The sequence below is a fragment of the Aethalodelphis obliquidens genome, unplaced genomic scaffold (genome assembly GCF_003676395.1).
Source record: "Aethalodelphis obliquidens isolate GAN/ISIS:26980383/991018 unplaced genomic scaffold, ASM367639v1 scaffold34, whole genome shotgun sequence".
NCBI classification, from domain to species: domain Eukaryota; kingdom Metazoa; phylum Chordata; class Mammalia; order Artiodactyla; family Delphinidae; genus Aethalodelphis; species Aethalodelphis obliquidens.
The window spans coordinates 14372956-14395304 of NW_020837978.1; the positions used below are offsets into that span (position 1 = coordinate 14372956).

A 22349-nucleotide genomic window follows, 5' to 3' on the forward strand; every position below is an offset into this window, starting at 1 on the left:
TATATATTTTGGAGATTAATCCTTTGTTCATTGATTCATTTGCAAATATTTTCTCCCATTCTGAGGGTTGTCTTTTTGTCTTGTTTATGGTTTCCTTTGCTGTGCCAAAGCTTTTAAGTTTCATTAGGTCCCATTTGTTTGCTTTTGTTTTTATTTCCATTACTCTAGGAGGTGGATCAAAAAAGATCTTGCTGTGATTTATGTCAAAGAGTGTTCTTCCTATGTTTTTCTCTAAGAATTTTATAGTGTCTTGTCTTACATTTAGATCTTTAACCCATTTTGAGTTTATTTTTGTGTATGGTGTTAGGGAGTGTTCTAATTTCATTCTTTTACATGTAGCTGTCCAGTTTTCCCAGCACCACTTATTGAAGAGGCTGTCTTTTCTCCACTGTATATTCTTGCCTCCTTTATCAAAGATAAGGTGACCATATGTGCGTGGGTTTATGTCTGGGCTTTCTATCCTGTTCCATTGATCTATATTTCTGTTTTTGTGCCAGTACCATATTGTCTTGATTACTGTAGCTTTGTAGTATAGTCTGAAGTCGGGGAGTCTGATTCCTCCAGCTCCAGTTTTTTCCCTCAAGACTGCTTTGGCTTTTGTGTCTCCATACAAATTTAAAGATTTTTTGTTCTAGTTCCTTAAAAAATGCCATTGGTAATTTGATAGGGATTGCATTGAATCTGTAGATTGCTTTCGGTATTATAGTCGTTTTCACAATGTTGATTCTTCCAATCCAAGAACATGGTATATCTCTCCATCTGTTTGTATCATCTTTAATTTCTTTCATCAGTGTCTTATAGTTTTCTGCATACAGGTCTTTTATTCTTTGCCTATAGGTATTTTATTCTTTTTGTTGCAGTGGTAAATGGGAGTGTTTCCTTAATTTCTCTTTCAGATGTTTCATCATTAGTGTATAGGAATGCAAGAGATTTCTGTGCATTAATTTTGTATCCTGCTACTTTACCAAATTCATTGATTTGCTCTAGTAGTTTTCTGGTAGCATCTTTAGGATTCTTTATGTATAGTATCATGTCATCTGCAAACAGTGACTGTTTTCCGATTTGGATTCCCTTTATTCCTTTTTCTTCCCTGATTGCCGTGGCTAAAACTTCCAGAACTGTGTTGACCAATATTGTGTTTCTTTGATTAGTGGAAGATGCTCTCATTGTCTGTCAGCTACTGGGTGTGTGCACTCAAAGTTAATCTACATCACTAAATAACAAGCATATTCTTTATAATTGTAGAGGACTAGATAGAATTATTGAGTCTTGACCTTGTGCCCTAAGGACCAATAAAGTTACAGTCATTTAGAGATAGTTCCAGAGTTAAAGTTTCACCATTTAAAATGCCCACATCCAATTCTTTAAAGTTCACATTGGTATCATTAGCTGAGTCTTCTTTTATGTCTCCAGAGACAGAGACAAGGCTCTTAAGCAACATTTGTCCTAATTGCCTTGTTTGTATTAACGTCCCCAGAGCTTTAACTTGTTTGGAAAGGTTCCTTTTTCTTTGTTCTGCCTCTCGCTCTCCAAATGATTTGAACGTCTGTTGCATGTGGGCTCCTTTCTGGGCCTGGCCTTGCACTGTGACTTTGCTGTTAGGAGTTTTCAGCTGTGGCTACAGAACACCATAAAAATTGATAGAAAAATTTAGCCTGACTCTAAAGTTACTTTTTCATGCCCACATCCCACCACTCTCTCTCAAGTGTGATGATTTTCCTGTCTATGCCCTGAGTATTCTCCTCTCCTTGTCTTTGCTCTGTGGTTAACTCTACTTAGAAGGTCTTCTCCCAGCTCCGCCTATTTAAATTTCTAACGATTCTTCAATGATCAGCTAGTAGTTCACCCTCTCTATGAAATCCTTCTGGATTCTTGCAGCTGGAGACACTGTCTCCCTTCTTCTCACTCCCATAGCTATCCCATGACTCCTCGAGGCCATCACCATATACTGCCAGTTACTCTTACTGTGCCTTGGTGTTTATCTCCCAGTATTCCTAGGCTATAAACATCTTCAGAGGGCTTCCCTGGCGGTGCAGTGGTTGAGAGTCCGCCTGCCGATGCAGGGGACATGGGTTCGTGCCCCGGTCCAGGAAGATCCCACATGCCGTGGAGTGGCTAGGCCCGTGAGCCATGGCCACTGAGCCTGCGCGTCCAGAGCCTGTGCTCTGCAACGGGAGAGGCCACAACAGTGAGAGGTCTGCGTACCGCAAAAAAAAAAAAAAAAACAGAACATCTTAAGAGGCAGAACTTTGCTTCCTTGATGGTTTCCAACCAAGGGCTGTCTTGAAGAAGTTGCTCAAAAAGTTTCATTTGTGCAAGACACAAATATACTTAGGAATAAAATGATTTTTTTACTAGACTGAATGTTTTCCCCCATTTTCAACTGGGTTTTGAAATCATATAGACACAGCCAGCTGTATAATGTAAAATAATTTTCCCCCCTTCCCAAAACATGATATGTAAACTGTCGAAATCATGAATATAAAGAAGCACAAGTATGTGTGTAGGTATGTGCCTGTGCTTTGGGGGAAACATAAGTTCAAGTTTTGGCGAACTGATTTAAAAATAACAATAACCTCATAGTGTGTGTGGCCTGTTATTTTATGCAAAGTATTTTGTGTCTTGGGAGAGGTTGTCTTGGTGTTCCCTGAAACCTGACACATATATCACACCTCTAAGCTTGGCTTCAATTCAGATTTCCTAGAGTTACAACTCTGCCCCTTATGTGCTGACTCACCACCACTGTTCACTCTTGTTAAATTTTCTGGCACCAGCACATGTTCCGTGACTTTTTTTGTCTCCAAGGGATACATAGTCACATCAGAGAAGAACTTTCTCCAACTGCTTTCCGCCTAGTGCTGACTAATTTCAGAGTACTTTTAGAGTTGAAGAAAATGGTTCTACACTCTGAGTTAAATTTAATTGCTGTTTCATAAACTTTCTATGAAATTCTGCTTTTCGTCTTTGGGAAATAAGGGATCTTTATGTTGCAGACTTTTCCATTTGATTCATGAAACTTCAGTAGGGAATTTAGATATAAAGAAACAAATTCTATTCAGAAAATCCACCCACTGCATGTAATAAAGTTATTTATAACAAGAAAATTCAAAGAAACAAAGCACAGACCCTGTTCTCAAGGAATTCAAGGCATCAACAGATATTAAAAAAAATTAAAGCCTGTGTTGTGTCAAAAAGAGTATAATATAGGCTTTATAAAGAAAATAGAAAACGAAGCATTTGGTAGTCTCAAAAGAATGTTATCACAATTAGTGAGATCGTGTGTGAAAAAAATTTGGAGATAGCTTAACGAAAGTGAACATTTCTTTTGAAGGGTGATATCAGTGGTAGTTACATTATAAGGTTATTGTATGCAATAAATGAGTTAATAGAGATAAGGCATTTGGAATACCGGCTGGCACATGTTAAGCCGTCAATTTGTGCTATTTTCAATGATCATTTTTCATTTCTGTGAGCTATTTCAAACCTCTTTACAAATAGTTGCTATATTTCCACATTTCCCAAGCAGGGAGAACTATCTGGTAATACTCATTCCAAGTATATAAAATATGCTACTAAGAAGGATTATGCCACTGAGAGCTATCACAGTTAAGAAAACAAAAATCTTAAGGCTTCCTTACATGTTCACAACAATTTAAAGGAAGAAAAGTTTAGTATCAGACATGTATTCTGCACACAACAGATATGTGATGGACTTTCAAAGACTCACGTAAAGTAAGCAGGTCTTGATGATGCGCAGTACTGAACCTAACCGGTTAGTTCCCAGATCCCTGTGTAAATTGCCATATAGCTTTGTGCCAGATGACTAATAACAGGAGCTGAGTCTCTGGATGACCAGAATCAGAAGACATAAACTGAGCATGTTATTTCTTGCTATGGCAACAAAAAACCAAATTGATTACTTGTTTGATGTTGTTATGTCGGTGATAGATAATGTAGGTGCAGCCACTCACTCTCAGTTTATTTTTAATTACACACCATGGTCAGGGTGTTACAGTGGGGAGAATTTAGCCGTGTGACCTTGAACCAGTTATTGCCAACACTGGGCATCAGCTCCGGCCTCTCAAATTGGAACGTACCTCTGCTGTTCCTTCCTAAACTAAAATGCTGTGGCTCTAGAGGATAGAATTATACTATGGATACTATAGAAAATGGTTTACCACTCATTTGAAAGTTTCTTTTAAAAGGAATAATTTAAAGTGTGTGTAACAAAACACAGAGCATTGCTCAATGTTGATTTGTCAAAAGATTACAATTTAGCTCTTGAAATAAACGTTTCCCAAAATAACAGCATTTGGGAAACTTTGAGCTCTTTTAGTCCTTTCACAGGAACTAAGAGGTCTTTCACATCACGAAGGCAGAATACTGAGTAACAGAAGAGACAAGAAGTCCTCAGTCTCCATCTCTCTGCCTGGGGACCCACTGGACTATTATTAGCATGGGATACAAAATAGATTTGGTAAACATTGGAAAAGTCTTGCCAAGCAGCATCTCAAAGACATATGGTCTTTTGTAAGTGCCATGATCAGTATAAACAAGCAAGATGTTCTAATTAAGAAGAAATCTTTGTAAGGCAACTTGTTCTATAACTTAGCACTGAGGTTCTGAAACAGTCAAAACTTTGGGGGTTGGGTAACCCTATTCCTTCTTCCATCCAGACTGAAACAGAGAGCTGCCATCTCTACTTTGACCACTAGAGGGAGGGCAACTACGTGGAATTACTCAGCTAAGGGGGTGGTTTCTCTAAGTGACACAGTCACCCTTGCCTCCTCAACCTGGTCTTCATAACAAATCAATCTATCATAGAAACTGATTTTCTTTGGCTTTTTGAGAGAATGGAAGTGTAGGGGGATGTGTTTTATCAGTGCATATCAGCTCCATCTTTTTTATTCAGTGGGGTTATCGTATGGATATTATTTTCTTTTTATAATTTATTATATTATTATTATTATTATTATTTGGCTGTGTTGGGTCTTTGTTGCTGTGCACGGGTTTTCTCTAGTTGCAGTGAGCGGGGGCTATTCTTTGTTGAGGCGCACGGGCTTCTCATTGCGGTGGCTTCTCTTGTTGCGGAGCACGGGCTCTAGGGAGTATGGGCTTCAGTAGTTGTGGCATGTGGGCTCAGTAGTTGCGGCTTGCGGGCTCTAGAGCACAGGCTCAGTAGTTGTGGTGCACGGGCTTAGTTGCACTGTGGCATGTGGGATCTTCCCGCACCAGGGATTGAACCCGTATTCCCTGCATTGGCAGGTGGATTCTTAACCACTGCACCACCAGGGAAGTCCTGGATATTATTTTCTTATTTTTATAAACCTCACTAATAAGCTTAGTACAGAGCTGGTTGAATGATGGAGAGAGGGAATAAATGGCCATTCTTCTAATCTGCCCTGCCTTGTGCAGTGTGCCTGGATTTTCCTTTATAAGATTATCTCTTTTGAGTTAAAGAATTGATTATAATGATTTCATGCGATCGAGGTTTGACTAAAGTAACTTTGCTAATCCTCCCAACCCTAACATTCTATGATTCTGTATCTCCTCAACTGGAGTATTAACTTCTCAAGGGTAAGGAACTATGACTTAAATATAACACCTACTGCCAAGGCTGATGCCTTAACAGATGCTCACTATAACAGTTCATCATCAAAATGATTGCTAAAACTGGCTTGTTTATATGATTATTTACCATCTAGGAGCACCATAAAGAATGGGACATAGTTTTGATTCTCAAGGCATATAACTTTATCTCCTTGATATTTTTAAAATCTGTCGAAACTCAGGATGGTAGTGGTTAAACAAAATGGTCAGAAATAGTACTCCTGTTGTCCTCACTATTACCATCTTCCCCAACGTACCTATAAATCTATACCTGTCATAGGTACACATATTCCATACAACACACACACACACCACACACACACACACACACACACACACACTCTCTCTCTCTCTCTCTCTCAGATTCTAAGGCAAAAATCTTTACCAAATGGCATTATGCTAGATAACAAGCAATTGTGTAAAGACTTTCTCATTCTCATAAAGCTATAGTAAGGAGTACAATAAATTTAAAAAAAGAACTATTTATGATTCACTAGTGAGAGAGGTATTTATAGGTCTTTTATAACATCATTCAATTACAACATAAAAAAGTAGAGACTCGGAAAAAGTTTAAAGATGATAGTGGTAGTAAAAATCATCTTTCCTCTTTTTGTTGTTGTTTTGAAACAAAGGAAAAACTGATGCTGAGGAATCACACAAGTACGAGAACTCAGGTCTCTTGGCTCTGAGCCCATTCTGTTATATCCTGCAGTAGAAATATCAGTGCAAGCTGTCCCTAGCATTTAGAAGTTAATATTTCTACCAGATTGTGAAGCTAAACTGTGTAAAGACGTAGAATCTGGAAAGGAAGCTCAGTTGGAAAATATTGCTAAGTGAAAAATGAACCAAGACACAAAAAGTAAGGCCTCAATAAAGAGTGTAATTTTAATAGGAAACAAAAATGCCTAAAAATAAACTATGGAATGAGAAGACTTAGTTGTTACTAATTTAGAGCTATTAGTAACAAAGATAATAGACATTAAATAAATACATGGTTTATATCCTGCTTTTGATTGAGTCACAGGACGAACTATGAATGAGGACATAAGGATAGAATTGAGGCTGCTTTGTGCTTAATTTGACACTGCCCCTTTAATATAAAGAATGCAAAAATATCAAAACCTGCTATAGGGGCTTACCTGGTGGCGCAGTGGTTGAGAGTCCGCCTGCCGATGCAGGGGACACGGGTTCGTGCCCCGGTCAGGGAAGATCCCACATGCCACGGAGCGGCTGGGCCCGTGAGCCGTGGCCGCTGAGCCTGCGCGTCCAGAGCCTGTGCTCCGCAACGGGAGAGGCCACAACAGTGAGAGGCCCGCGTACTGCAAACAAACAAACAAACAAAAAAAAACTGCTATAATTATCTTAATACTAATAATAGAGTTGCTGGCTCTGTTTGGTGAGAGTACAAATTCAATTAATTCCAATGCTGGTTCCAATAAGCTCTTTATGAATCTAAAGAAATTATTAGCATGGCAAAGTTTGAAAGATTGAATCACAATAACAATTTCTTGCAAGATTTTTGAAGCTTTGAGCAGGTTTGCTTTCATGAAAATAACAATCTATTAACCTAATGCAGTAGAAAGAGCAAGCTGGGAAGAGAGGGAGCAAAGGGATGGGGGATAGAAGGTAGGGAGGAAATAGCACGCCTCGTTCTTATTTACACACCAAGTGAAAGTCAATGACAATGTCAGGTTTTTTTTTTTTTGCCCCAGGCTGACCCCAAGAGGATAAATTCTGTTTAGGATCTATTTTCTAAGACTAGGATATTTGACAAAACTGAAAAAAGCTGTGGCCTCTTTTGGGTCCATGTGTGCAACTGTAGATAAACTGGCTCCATCAGTCTGTACATTTGGGCACCAAGATTGGACAAAAGTTTTGAACTGGCATACATGGTATTGGTGGTGCTGCTGGTGGCAGCAGTGAAGAGTGCTTCTATAACCTGGCAGTAAAGAAAAGAGTGAAAATAATTATTCAAGAAAGCCCTTCAAAAAAAGATAGCAGTAAAGTCTCTACTTGTTAATTAATTGATTAATTTAGGTCTAAATATTATAGGTATCGTGGCATAATACTCCTACTTAATTAGGAATCAATACAGTCTTCAAACCAGGGATAGCTAGAGGCAAGTCTCATCTGTAGCCTGAGTCTTTATACCTTTAAAAAAGTATTTTAGGCTTTCATGCCTGAATTAAATTATTTGTCTCTTCTATTTCACAAGCTATAGGGGCCAACGTTTTCCCAGTGTTCTATTACACGGTATAAGAGTTGTGCTATCCTTGCTATAAAAATGCCTTCTGCAAGTCATATTGTCACGTTTCCGTCCCTTAGCCATTGAGGATGTTTGTGTATCACATCACCCTAGGCTGGGACAGGTTCCTTCTTGTATGAGTCTGAGCTATTTCTTCAACCACCCTGGCTGATTGACCACGTACTGATGAGGTAACTGGCCAAGTCTCTCTTTGCTGGACATGATAGCTCCCGAGGCGTCACCACCAATACTGCCAGTTTGCCACTTGTCAATTAGGTAAGCTGAGAGCCAGTGCGGCCTATGGCATTTTTCTGCAGGGTGACTGCTTGTCTGCTCTGCTGGCATCCCATGACTACTTTGTTCTCGTGTAGATGCCTTGGGCTGCTTGCTCAGCATACTGGAAAGGGCTGGTCTTTCCTCCCCTAGTTAGGGACAGGATGGCAGAGCCTGCAGGCAGGGAGCTGTTAGAATGACCATTTCTTAAATACAATCAAGCCCTTTCTTTATGGTCTTTTCCTGTTTCTCTTCCCCCGGACTCCTTTCTGTATCTATCAGGGATTAAAGTGGTGCCTTAGGCACTTCAAAGTCTAAAGGAAAGTTGGGGCGGGGGGAGGGCTTTTGAAAATCCTGTTGCCCCGCTCTCCACTCTGCCCAGTACTTGTGGGTTCATAGGCCTCACTTCCATCTGGTCTGGCTTTCTTCCTGGAGTGAAGTAGTCATGGGACTGGGTGGATTGGCTCAAGGGAGTGGGGAAGCTTTTTTCTTTTTCTTTTTCTTTTTTTTTTACATTGTACTTATTTTGAGTCATTGGGAGGGGAATGGAGCTTAAAAATACCCTTTTTCCCTAGTAACATAAAAATGTTCATTATAGTAAGTTTGACTACCGATGAGAAGAGAAAATGGAAGGGGGTAGTAAGAAAACTGATGTCTTAGGTTCTGAGCAGCAGTTAGATCGGTGTGGTCTTCCAGGCAGTGGGGTTTCTCCTGGCTTGCCTTAGCATGATCAGATTTTATCACCGCCTTTCCTTTCTGGTTCTTGGAATCAGAGAAGCGAGAGGGATGATTTCCCACATTGCCAGGTGAGTCCCCTGTTTTTATCAGGAGACATATGTGGGAGAATTTTTGGAATCTCCCACTTATTATTGTTCTTTCAAGATCCTAAAAAGAGAAGAGGGGAGGAGTAAGAAATCAGACGGGGAAGTGACTCTGGGCATCCCTAGAGGGAACCTTACCACATGAGGCTGTCCCATGAACACTGCCACTAAGAAGGTGATTTTCTCCAGATCCTGAATTTGACAGGTCCTGAAGTTAAAAAGACCCCAGGATCATGACTATTGCGTGTTGGAAGTGTCCAGTGGGCCAGAAGAACCTATGACACTATGCGAGCAGTCAAGAGGGAGAGAATTGAAGCAAAAAGTGCTCAGGTAATCTCTGAAACCCACCCTTAACCAAAGGGTCACTGAGAATGACTGACTACCCAGCACCTTTCCACCTGGTCTTGAGCTAAGGCTGCTTCCAGTGAGCCAGGAAAGTAAATAACCTTGGCTTTCGGGTAGAAGAGAATTTGTCCACTTGGTCTCAGCCTGCCTTAGTGATTCCAGTGGCTAGAAGGACAGGACAGGATCTGTGAGAGAGGAAGAATGCTGAGGAGGAATGCAAGGAGTTGTTTCTGGTGATGGAGCAGCTGGCATCCTGCTCTCTCTGAGATTGGCCGGCCCAGGAGGATCCTAATTACTGCACAACTGCTGCCTCCATAGTCACTGGGACAGGAGCATTGTGGGCCAGGAGAGGTGAGATGGAGCTGGAATCAATGGAATCATTGCTTTTTGCCCCAGCTTCAAATAGGAGGCTGTTGCCAGCTGCCTGTTAAGGTTGAACCAGCTGCCACCAAGAGAAGGGCCAGCCTCTCCTTCTGGTTCATCTTCAGGAGATGCACCAGCTACAGCCTGCAGGTCTCTCTCTTGGTCTTCTGCCCAGAGGGAATGGACAGGCTGCCAGGTAGGCCTTTGGGATAGTTCTCTTTATGGGAGGCCAGAGGGAGAATTTAAAAGTATGGTGAGGGATTCAGCAAGAACAGGGTAGAAAATGAAGCTAGATTAAAAAAACAATGAGACAAGAGTCTTCTGTGGAATTATCCCCAAATCGAAGAGTTATGAAATTTATCATTTAGAGATATTGGTTAGGTGATCTCTTGCATTCAAGTAATCAAGGGAAAATAAAGCTGTTTTCCCCTTCCTCAGCCCTTATGCTTCCTGTAAGAGATTCCACCCTACCCCCTTCTTTGGATAAATACCCAGGTTTAGGGGTGAATAGTCTCTTGGATGGTAATATAAATAATACCCATTGAGGCCAACTTTCCAACAAACTGTGAGAATTAGCTGGGAGTTTCAGTTTGTTTGCAGGGAAATCTAGAAATAAACCAGGGGTGCTAGAACCAAGGTGAAATGGGCATGAGAGTGGGTGAGGCACCTATGGAGAGGAGTATATGCCCTGCTTTGATTCGCCCGTTTGTTCTTGGTTCAGGAAAATACCAAGACCGGCCATTTTCAGGGACTTCGCATGAGGCACTGGTATCCTCTGTAGGTCTTTTGTAGAGTTTTCTGGCTTCTGGCACCAAGGAAACTCCTGGGAGAAGACAAGGCATAATGGATTTGTTGGCTGATTTTGTTCCCCTCGGGAGACAGGTGACTGGTTACAACATAGTGCTGACTTTTGGAGAGCTGACTTTCCATGTTGACACTTGGAGTGATTCACTGGGAGAGAAACCTTGTGGAGTCCCAGAATTTAATGGCTTTTTATTCCATTTTATTTTGTTATTCCCTTTTATTCAGCACAGCATTGGTTTTATTGGCCTGTGGCTCCAATAAAACTGTGCATCACACAGTCGTAGCATTCCCTATTATGTCGTACCTTTGGATTCCCATGTGTAAAGCCGGTCAATGCCACATAGTCTTTTCAGGGTGCACCTCTAGATTATGGCTTCTGTCCAGTTGCTTCACAAGAGAGCAGGACAATATTGAGAGTGGTAAATATTGGGAGGCTGAGATGTTCACATCCCAGTTTGTTCTATAAAGAGCCACCACAAAATAAACCTGGCTTTGGGGGCACAAACTTTCATTCCCTAGACTCTTCTGTTTATTCCCTCCAAATCCTTTTATCTTGGTTTATGAGTCTAAATGTGATGCTAATAACCATTCCCCTTGAAAAGCGTCTCTCACACGTTGCCATAAGAGATTGAGATCTTAGCTGATCCTTTTATTGAGAACATCTGGAAAAAAAAATATGACTTGAGTCTCTTTTCCACAGTTCTGGAGGTGAAGTAGTAGGCCCTGGTTTTTGAAATTACCAGCAGCCATAAGGGAGAACTTAGGATTTTGACAGGATAGTGGAATTGGGATTTGAAAAAGTGTAGAAATACCATTTTGAGATACTATCAACACCATAACATTTTCTGTATGTTCCAGCAGAGTCACTGGGATGGTGCTGTTGTAGACACACTGGGCATGGTTTACGGGGAAAATGTTAAGCTGTGAGGCAGTTGGTTTTTCCCTTAGATGATAAGCCAAACAGAAAATCTCAGGAAGATGAGAATACAATGGATGTTGGCATTTTAATAAGTATAGTTTTGGAAACATAGTTAGAATCATGCATTTGAGAGGCAAAGATTAATTAGTGGAGTAAATGACATCATATATACATATGTAGCTTATGGCTGGCTCCAGTGCATCATGAATTGGTTAGTATATGCTCACACATGGAATCACTTATGGCTCTTTGAGTAGGCAGAATGGAAACCTTGTATCCTGGACAATCTACTATTGACATACACCACTGGAAAGCTGGCTGTCTTTCTTCCTCTACGTCTTAGAGGAAGAGAGATATGGAGGTCTTCCTCTCCATTCTCGCCCTTGCAATGTATGGTTTCAGTATTGGGTAGTAGGGATGGGGTTGAGGGTAGAAGTGGTTGTCTCCCTGTTTCCCATCTTCACATATAGGCTGCTTTGAGGCTGGCTCAGTTCTTTGTAACTTCAAAACTCTGTTTTCCATCTAGGCTAAAGAAATTCCATAAAAAGTTATGTGATTCATGCAAAAGAATGAAATTGGACCCTTACCTAACACCATACACAAAAATTAACTCAAAATGAATCAAAGGCCTAAATGTAAGATCCACAGGTGTAAAACTCTTAGAAGAAAACATAGAGCCAAAGTTTTACCACTTTGGGTTTGACAATGATTTCTTGGACATGACACCGTAGGCACAGGAAACAAAAGAAAAAATAGACAAATTGGTCTTTATGGAAATTAGAAAATTTTGTGCATCAAAAGACAATGTCAACAGAGTAAAAAGGCAACCCACAGAATGGGAGAAAATATTTGCAAATCATATATCTGATAAGGGATTAATATCCAACATATATAAAGGACTCTGAAGCTCAACAACAACAACAAAAACCAAACAACCCAATTCAAAAATTGGCAAAGATCTTGAAGAGACATTTCTCTAAGAACGTACTCAGATGGTCAATAAGCACATGAAAAGATGCTCAACATCATTAATCATAAAGGAAATGCAAATCAAAACTACAGTGAGATACCACCTCACACCCGTTAGGATGGCTGCTAACAACAATAGCAACAACAACAACAACAACAAAAATGGAAAATAACAAGTGATGGCTAGGATATGAAGAAATTGGAACCCTTGTGCAAAGTTGGTGGGAATGTAAAATGGTACAGTTGTGGAAAACAGTATGACGATTCCTCAAAAAATTTAAAAATATGATTACCATATGAGCTGGCAATTCCCACTTCTGGGTATATACCCCCCCAAATTGAAAGCAAGGTCTTGAAGAGATATTTGTACACCCATGTTCATAGCAGCAGTTTTCACAATAGCTAAGATGTGGACGCAACCTAGAGTCCATTGACAGACAAAGCAACAAGTAAAATATGGTATATATTGGGTGGGCCAAGAAGTCCATTTGGGTTTTTCCATAACATCTTAAGGAAAAACCCGAACGAGTTTTACAACATGAAGAGAGTTACGGAGATGAATGGTGGTGATGGTTGCATAACATTATGAATGTATTTAATACCACTGGAATGTACACTTGAAAATGGGTAAGGCAGTAAATTTTATGTTATGCCTATTTTACCACAATAAAAAAATTGGAAAAAAGGTATGTGATTACTTACTATGTTGCCCTTTGTACCCTAATTGGCTTTGTATACACATTTTACACGTATACACACACATTTTTATCATAGTTGACAAAACAGCGGATTTAATAAGGTGTTAACTTGGATTTTAGAAAATCTGAGTACTGAACAATAGGTGAAGTTATGTAAATTAGTGTATATAAGTAAATTAATATATAGGCATTACAATTATGTTGACAAATAGAAAGCACTGAATATGTAATATTAAGTACCAAGACCAGAACACAGAACTATATACTGTGGTGATCTCATATCTGTAAAACTATGCAGAGAAAATAAACTTACAGGAAATATAACAAAATGTAAACAGTGGTTATCCGTTGGCAGTGAGTTTGAAGGTAATTTTTCTTTTCTGTAAAACACTTTCTTCATAAAACATACTATTTCTATAATCAGAAAAATATTTTTATAATGAAAAATAGTCATAAAGTGAGTATTTTTTGTTTAGATAACACTGGATGTAAGTGTCTCCTTTACACCTGGTCAAAGGGTTGACTGACTATACCTGAATAATGTTTGAGAATCAGATTCCTGATCAAGAATATACCACTATTATGAAATACATGGTTTCTAAAGGTAAATAAGATCTGTCTTACAATATTTTGACTTCCAGTGCCTTGTGCAGGCACATAATCTGCTGTGAATTGGAGGCCTGCCAGCTTGGGCAATACAGCTTAACAAATGAGGTTTATAAGCCTTTCTTCAGTTCCTATTGGTAGCATTTTCTTACTCAGATGTAAATACCACAGCTGGTGAAGTGGCAATATTAATTAACGTTGGGAAGTAGGTTGGGGGATATGAAAGAAGAGTCACTAAAACTGTCATAAACTTTGACTGCAGGTAAAAAGCAGGTGGAAAGGTAGATAATGCTTTTCCTCCACCCTCTGAGAGGATAGATAATATTAACTGTCAACGTATAGAGGACAAAAAAATCTTGCTTTAAGAGCTGACCATGGAGTTTCCTTTATGGGAAAGTTCCATTGTTTGGCTTGCTATCCGTGTTGACAATTTTGGTTGAGGAAAGAAGGCCTTCATGGCCCAGTTGTTATGAATGAGAGAGGTCTTATATAAACAACTCTGCATGAGAATTGAATAGGGCATTTGGAGTATAGGGGCAAGTGAAGTAAGCAGAGAGGAGAAGGAAGGAGGAGGAGGTTAAGTGTGTGTAGGTCGTGGTTGTAATGCAGAGAGTCTTAACAGAAGGCAGGAAAAATTCAGCAGTGGTGGTGGAGCGATGGTGGCGGAAGACAGCTACGGAACTTGTCCAAAGAGGAACAGAAGCCTCTCTTCTGTTGATCTGTGCCACATTGTAAATAACCATCCCACTTCCTCAGCCAGCATTACCTTGAATTTTCAGTAAAGAGTCTACTACATCCCATCGCCAGGTATGAGTATTCTTTTTGGAAGATCATGAAGAGAGGGCTATATTCCATAAATGGGTTGACATAGAGAGGAAAGGAGAAGAAGAGAGGAGAGAGATATTGTTAGGATTTTAGTAGAGAATTGGAACCAAAGATGTCAAGGAAAAACATAAGTTTCCCAAGAACCCCCAGATGTTGAGAGGCATGCTGCACTGTCCAGGGTAGTTAGAATGAGATTTGAGATCACAGTTTCAAAGGCAGGGTCACCCCAGTTGACATCTGTGTTACATTTGTACTTTTAGAGAGGCAGATTTTTTTTTTTTTTTTTTTTGCGGTACGCGGGCCTCTCACTGCTGTGGCCGCTCCGTTGCGGAGCACAGGCTCCGGACGCGCAGGCTCAGTGGCCACAGCTCATGGGCCCAGCTGCTTCGTGGCATGTGGGATCCTCCCGGACCGGGGCATGAACCCGTGTCCCCTGCATTGGCAGGCGGACTGTCAACCACTGCACCACCAGGGAAGCCCTAGAGAGGCAGATGTTTAATAGTTAACACTTTCAGATTGATTGATTAATTGATTTTTCGCTAACCAAATGCCCAGCCCAGGAAAAGCTCAGTCTGAAGTTTGGATTTATATCAGTTCATAGGTTTAGTCTTTCCCTGCTTGTTTTAAGTAATACAGTTTGTAGATGAGATTTGCAATTGTCAATTATCTGTTCTCCTGCCAATATTAAAAAAAATAGGCATGGAAGAATATAACCATAAAACATTTAATCAGTTACAAGAATGAGGTTTATTTCTCCCTACTGGGTCATGTTTTCCAAATAGTCTTCAGAGAGTTTAAGTTGATTAATATTTGTCATGTCAAAACCACATAATTGCAGTTCAGCCCATTAGTATGCCCATAGTCTTACGGCACAGAACAGAGCAATCAATTTATCACTAAAACTTCATTTGTCTACTACCCAAATAAATAAAAGAGCAGGATTGGAAATTATGTCAATGCTGTTAGTAGTGATTTGGGGGGCTCTTATTTTCCCTCAGTAATTGAGGTGTTGGATCCAGGATATTTCTGCTTGTGAGAGCCAAATCCATGAGTATTCTACTGCAGCACATCCCATCAGCCATTAGTCAAGGTATTTAAAAGTGAGGGTGAGAGACCTCATTCTGGACAGTTCAGTTTCTTATTCATGAGTTCAGAGGGTTTTCTTTTTTTAAATGCCTTTTTTCCTTTTCCACTCTGGTTTTTATTAGATGATCTCATTTTGGGGGGACCAACGAGGAAAAATGAGTACACAGGGATTATCTGTGCTTAGAAATGCACGTTTATGGAAGTGCAATTTCAGGTTGAAGTATTATTAGACAGACTAAGTATGGCATACTAAAAAAGCAGTAGAAAGTAGGAGATTTGGCTTTTAGTTGATACTTTATTTCTTGCAAGCTCTGTGACGTTGGGCAAGTTACTTAGCTTTTCAACTCCTCCTTATCTAATTACTGGATGGGGATAATAATACATGTCCTACCTGAAGACACAGGACTAAATGATCACCTGTCCACCTGAGCTATATAGCACTTTCCCTCTATAGCCCCTTAGTGTACTATGTTTTTTTTTCATAGCATTTATCACTACCTGGTCTTTTACTATAGGTATATCTATTTTCTGTTTATCCAAGTAGAAAGTAAGCTCCATGAAAACAGCATTCTTTCTGTGTTATTGTTACCAGTGCTAGGGCAGTGACTGGCACGTAGTGTATGATCGAGAATATCTGTGGAAAAGATGAATCCTAGCTGTGAAACCTAGGATTATAAGATGGAATCTGATGCAGCGTGGTGGCTAAGCTTTGTTATCAAGATGTCATGGTTCAAATCTCAGCCCCACCACTTCCTGGCCGTGTGACCTGGGGTTAGTTAATTAGCTTCTTAGGGTTTCAATTTTATCTTTTGTCATGGGTAGAATGGGCCTAACAAGAGTACCTAACTCTGAGTTGTTATGAGAATAAATAAAATAATTCATGTAAAGTAAACAGCACAGGGTCTGAATTCATTGTCAATTGTCACTATGAGTTTCTGGATTCATAAAGCACGGACTCAGCTTATCCACGCTAGAATGAAAAAATTAGATGGTGCCACAGTCAAGAGTTAGAACGACAAAGGTTTACTGTTGTTATCTCATAATAAATGCTATCTCCTGGTAATCTCAGTTTTGAGGTATAGTTATGTTTGCTGTGTTTGCAGGCTGAATGAAGACTCTTTTACAGTATGACCTCTCGTCACTATCTTATTGCACGGTGAAAGTGACACTCAGGATAGCGGTGAGCCAAGCCGAAGTGGCTGATGAATTACTTTGGAGCCCATGGGTCATGAGGAGCCTGAATAGGATCACTGTCTGGGCAGCAGTGATGGTGGTGGTGTTGCTAAAATGGGAAGAGGACACAGTCAGGTGGCCCTGAGCTTGTGTGGGACCCAGCAGGACTGGGTTGTGCCTCTGCTCAGAGCTGAGCCTGTTCCCCTGCTGCCTTAGATCCGTGGAAACCTTGATAGTGAAAGGAGACTAGGGATAAGGAATGGGAAAAGGGAGGAAGCTAACCTTTACTCAGTACCCTTATTTGTCAGGTACTGTCAACCCTGTCAATAACTTAAAAAGTTGTTATCTCATCCAGTCTTTATCATAACCCTTGAAATAGACATTTTGTTTATTTAATAAAGACCTGAGGCTGAAGAAGGTTAAACAACTCATTCAGGGTCAGCGGCAAGCAAGAGATGATCCAGAAGTTTGAATGTAGACCTCTCTGACTCCAAAGACTGTGTCTTTCATTATGGAGGTCTGACTTGCAGAGAAAGGATCAGTACTTGGATCTAAGAAACCCATGTGGAGAACCAGCAGCAGAAGGGGACACTGAACAAACTGCCGTCTCCGGTGGCTCCTCTGCCTTCCAGCCCTGCTTAGCATCCAGACTGGACACAACTTAAAGCAGAGACACATAGGCTGATGGAGAAGCAGAGTTCGGGGAATCAGGGAAGTTTTCTCTGCCTCATCCCGGCCCCACACCCCTTGACTGAGATGATTTAGGTGCTCTTCCTATACATTCCCATAAATCATTTGTGAGTGAACCTCGCTCTGTACCTGACACAGTGTTTTCTACCTATTTCCTTCACTGTCTGCCTTCTACTCTAGTATGTGATCTCCTTAGTCATCATTTTGTCCTTAATACCCGATAATATTGCATGTCATGTGGTTGGTGTTCAGAGTTGCTGCAGAGCTGAGTGAAGGTAATGGATGGGAGTAATGGTTGGAGTCGGTCTCGAAAATATCAGCAGCTCATGTCTTACTTCCTTTTATGATGACTGTTTTAATATCTTCCCTCCCATGACCTTTTACCCTCCTGCCCCCTACCATTCTTTCTTGTACACAGGAATAAAACTGGTTACAAAAGCAAGGCCACTGTTTTCTCTGCTTGAGGGCCTAAGAAGAAGGTGGTGGAGGTGGTGGACCCAGGGCTGTTTTGCGTCGCAGTTAAGTCTACTCTGGACAGGCCAAGAGGTTATGCATAGGTTACGAATGGTTTGCCAGAGCTGGAAAATATCACAGAAGCTGATGACTTGAGAGATGCAGGGTATGTAAGAGGCCAGATCCACTGATCATGGGCAAGAAATAAACTTAGGCACTGAGGTTGCTCCTTATGGTATTTTCTTTGGTTAAGCATCATATTTTAATTGACTGCCAGCAATTTTTATGTGTATTTTATAAAATCCTGCCCTGAAGCTTAGATTAGGGAGCCAGTTTAGCAGAGCAGTTATGAGCATGTATTCTGGAGGCATTATGCGTTCAAACCTGGTTCCGCCACTTCCTGGCTCTGCTTGACTTTGTTAAATTTACCTAGACTCTGTACCTCAGTTTCCTCATCTGTAAAATGGCAGTACTCTGAGGACTAAATGAGTTAATACATAGGACACAATGAGAACCAGGCCTGACACTTAGGAAGCATTACTGAGTGCATTATTATTGTAATTGTTAGTACTATTATGCAGCCTTCAAAACTTCACAGCAGCATTGTAATGCGGATTTCAAAACTGATGATTTGCCTGTCCAACAAGATACATTGGAGACCGCTGTCCACAATCGTTCCTAGTTTTAAAGAATGGAAAAAGCAAATGACTAGTGAATAACTTAGTATAGTGGAACAATCACTAGACTCCACCAGATTTAGAGTTGAAAGTTCTACCACTCTAGCAGCATGATCTTGGAAAAGTACCTTCAGCCCCTGGTCTCAATTTTCTTTCCTTTTCTTTAATATGAAAGGGTTGAATTAGATCTACGATGACAAGTAAGTGCAAACAAACTGCTAGTCCACCCACCTGTGACCATGGAAGTCCTGGCGAATAGATACATCAGCATACTTGAGACTGATAGGTAGTAACACTTGAGAAATTAAGCATTGTAGAACCAGAGAAAGTGACTGTTTTGACAATATGAGGAAGGAAGAATTTTGAACATCCAGACTACTTCCTTACTGGATCTTATTTCAACGACTTGGAAATTTTCTTCCAGAGTCTAAAGAGCAAGATTGCTACATGCATGAAAAATAGACTGAATTTGCTTACTCATAACAGGTTAAAGCACTAGTTTTAGCTTTCTACTGACCCAGAGATAAAGGTTTTGCGAGGGATTTGGGTCCGCAGTTCTGCATTCATCAAGAACCGAATGCCCCAGTAGAAAACTCTAGACTCCTCCCTGTGAAAGCTGTGAGGGAAAGGCCTTTGCTACTGACATCAAAGGTGTTCTTTTTTTTCTGAAGTTTCGATCATAACTTCATTGCCATGCTTGTATTACTTATACCATTTATAGGTCCATATTTTCTGTGGCAGTTCTATAAAAACCAATTTTATACAAACCTGGAAATGCAAAGAACTCTCTTGCTGGGAAGCGCTGGTACTACTGGAGCAGTTTTGGGCTTTCCTTAAAATTAGATTTGTTTAAGCTTCTCATTTGCAATTTTTTTTTTTTTTTTAAATAGGAAAGTCTTTTCTCTTTGTGGTTCTTTGAGACTAGGTGAAACTAGAGCCAAAAGACAGTAGCAGGAGAAATAAAGCAAACCAGTTATTGGGTGGTAGGGATAATAGAGTAAGGTTAGGGAAGTGAGTCTTCTAGTTCTACCAGTTTTGTAAACTTACCCACGCCCCCCACCCCACCCCCCGCCCCCGCTCCCGCCATGTGTTAGCATCCTTGTATGTCTCTGTCATTAAGTTTATCAAAACTTTCCTTGGACAGAATGAAGAAACCTGCTTAGGAACCTGACCTACTCACTAGCTCTTAGGGGCAAGTGACTGGTTGCTCTTAAAGTGCCTGCTCATTTGGACAGCAGCCTGCTCTCCAGGAGTGGCCAAGTGTGATGAAATCACTCCCTGAAGAGCTGATTATCACCCACTGTGATAATCACGGGGCAGCTAACATCTGAGCACTGGCTAAGCATTAAGTGCTTGGCCACGCACACCATGCACTTCCTCTGTTAGTCTCACAACGCCCCTATGCGTTCGGGATGACTGTCGTTCCCATCCTACGGATGGGGCATCTGAGGCTTAGGCTAGTCAGATAACTCAAGTTACAGATGGGCTCATGCAGCCAATATGTCTGGAGCTGGGATGTTGACTCTACAGGCCATGCTATTAACCAATTTATTATCAACAGTATTCCAGCATTTTTCTGAGGACAACATTTGATAAGGGTTGTTTGATGACACAGTCAATGAAATACCGTAATTGACAAGAGGGATGGAGGGGGTCCAGTGTTTTTGTTTGTCCTATAAATGACATACCCTATTTTCTTTCTTTTTATAAACTTATTTATTTATTTTTGGCTGTGTTGGGTCTTCATTGCTGCGCATGGGCTTTTCTCTAGTTGTGGCGAGCGGGGGCTACTCTTCGTTGCGGTGCGTGGGCTTCTCACTGCGGTGGCTTCTCTCGTTGCAGAGCACGGGCTCTAGGTGCACAGGCTTCAGTAGTTGTGGCACACGGACTTCAGTAGTTGGACTCGAGGGCTCTAGAATGCAAGCTCAGTAGTTGTGGTGCACGGGCTTAGTTGCTCCGCGGCATGTGGGATCTTGCCGGACCGGGGCTCGAACCCGTGTCCCCTGCATTGGCAGGCGGATTTTTAACCATTTTGCCACCAAGGAAGTCCCGACATATCCTACTTTCTTGAGCCTCTGCTTCTTCTGTTTGATTATGTTTATGTCTTGAAATCAATGGGTTCTCCTCAAAAGTGTGATAAGAAATCTGAGAAGGAAGCAACCCTGCAGAAGAAAGGGAACTATGACAGGCTGATAGTGAGTGTGGAAATGAAAGCACAGAGGTGTCCCTAAAGTCTAATTGCTAGTATTATACTCCAGAGGGAAACTTTGATACTAAGCATCAAGAATTCAACCCTCCTCATCATTTCACATATTGGGCATATAGTTTGTGCGGGGATTACAACCTGAATCTTTTTAGGTACCTCTGGTTTCTGACACAGCAACAGCCTTTGAATCACTGAGTGTTTTTGTCACTGCTGCTTAATCTCTGATGCAGCCAGTTTATAGACGTGAGGAGTTTTTACTTTATCTGTTCCAACCACACTCCCACTTTCTGCCTTTGTATAAGGAAGAAGCTTTGACTCTGTTGCTCGGTGCAGGTTTGCAGATGTGTGTGCCTCGTTGTGTGTGTGCATCTGGACATTCTTGAAGATGCCGGAAACAATGGTGAAAAGTGTGGGAGAGCGAAGACCTTTATTGCGTAACAAACCGAAGGCACCAAGGAGGCCGCGTTTGTTGTGAGTTAAAAGGTTTATACAAAGATTTTCTTAGTAATGTCTAAGATTTAATAGGGTAATTAACCTTTCCAAGTGTTAGTGCTGGATTATGGGATCAGCTATTATCCCTGGCTGCAGAGTAATCCTCTGTGTGTTGCTATGAGCAGGACTAAGTGAAGAGAAGACTCAGGTTGCCAAACAAAGATATGGTCGCAGCCAGCTTGTTTAGGTTTTTAAATGCATTTTCTGGTGCAGTTAAAAGAACCCCTGTTCCTGTGGGACTATCATTGACCTTTTACAGCCACTGAGTGGAGGGGAAAGGCAGAGAAATAAATATACATGCTTTGTGCTTTTTATTCCTTAACAACTAATTATTATTTTTAAAATAATGACAGGCATAATCATTGGAGACTTTATTTTAAGCCAGAAAATACAATTCAACAGGAAGAAAGACTTGCAGGAATAGGGCAAAAGGTTTTCATGTAATTCTAAAAGTTCTGCCTCTTTCTCTTTCCTTAATTGAGGTTAGTGAAAACGGCCAAACAGTCCAGCAAGCCAACAAAAATCGAAGGGGAGACACCCCAGCTAATGAGACTTGGCTATAGCCTTTAATCAAGGTTGATTATTTAATGTAGCCAATCAAAATATTGATTACAGATAGATGACTTTGTTATATATGTATATACATACATATATATATGAAAAAAGTTCAGGACATACTATACCATGTGCGTTGAACCCTGAAGGTATAATGATGGTGTTGCAATTCAGCCAGTGGCCTCTGCTCTGGCTTTGCTTAAACTTCCCCTTAGCTTTGACTAGGATTCTGCTCTGACTGTGTAAATGAAGGAGTTATTCAGGACTATATGTCTATTGGTTTGGCAGTTGGTTGTAGTTACTGCTAATTTTCCCCAAACTGCTCCAACTATTTTGTTTACATGAACTCTTGTAATTCTCAGCTGTTGTATCACTGCTCAGGTAAAAAATAGTTCTCTTTTGGATTGTTACTCCTTCCCTGTCCATGGGGCCACACTCTTTGTGTTGGCTCCACTGTTACGATTGACTGCTTGGCATAGGAAGGGTCACTAGGTTTGTTCTTTCTTGAACAGTGTCTGTATTTTGGCCTTAACTTCTAC

The 22349-nt window shown here is 40.7% G+C and overlaps 1 long non-coding RNA gene across 1 annotated transcript in view; it reads left to right on the top strand.

Annotated features, from left to right (window-relative positions):
• The window catches only part of LOC113631789 (uncharacterized), a 57975-nt gene extending 45847 nt beyond the window's left edge, over positions 1-12128 (top strand). The window contains exon 3 of the long non-coding RNA XR_003437569.1: positions 11907-12128. This is a non-coding gene — a long non-coding RNA (uncharacterized LOC113631789). The remainder of the gene's footprint in view (positions 1-11906) is intronic.
• The last annotated feature ends 10221 nt before the right edge of the window (positions 12129-22349 follow it).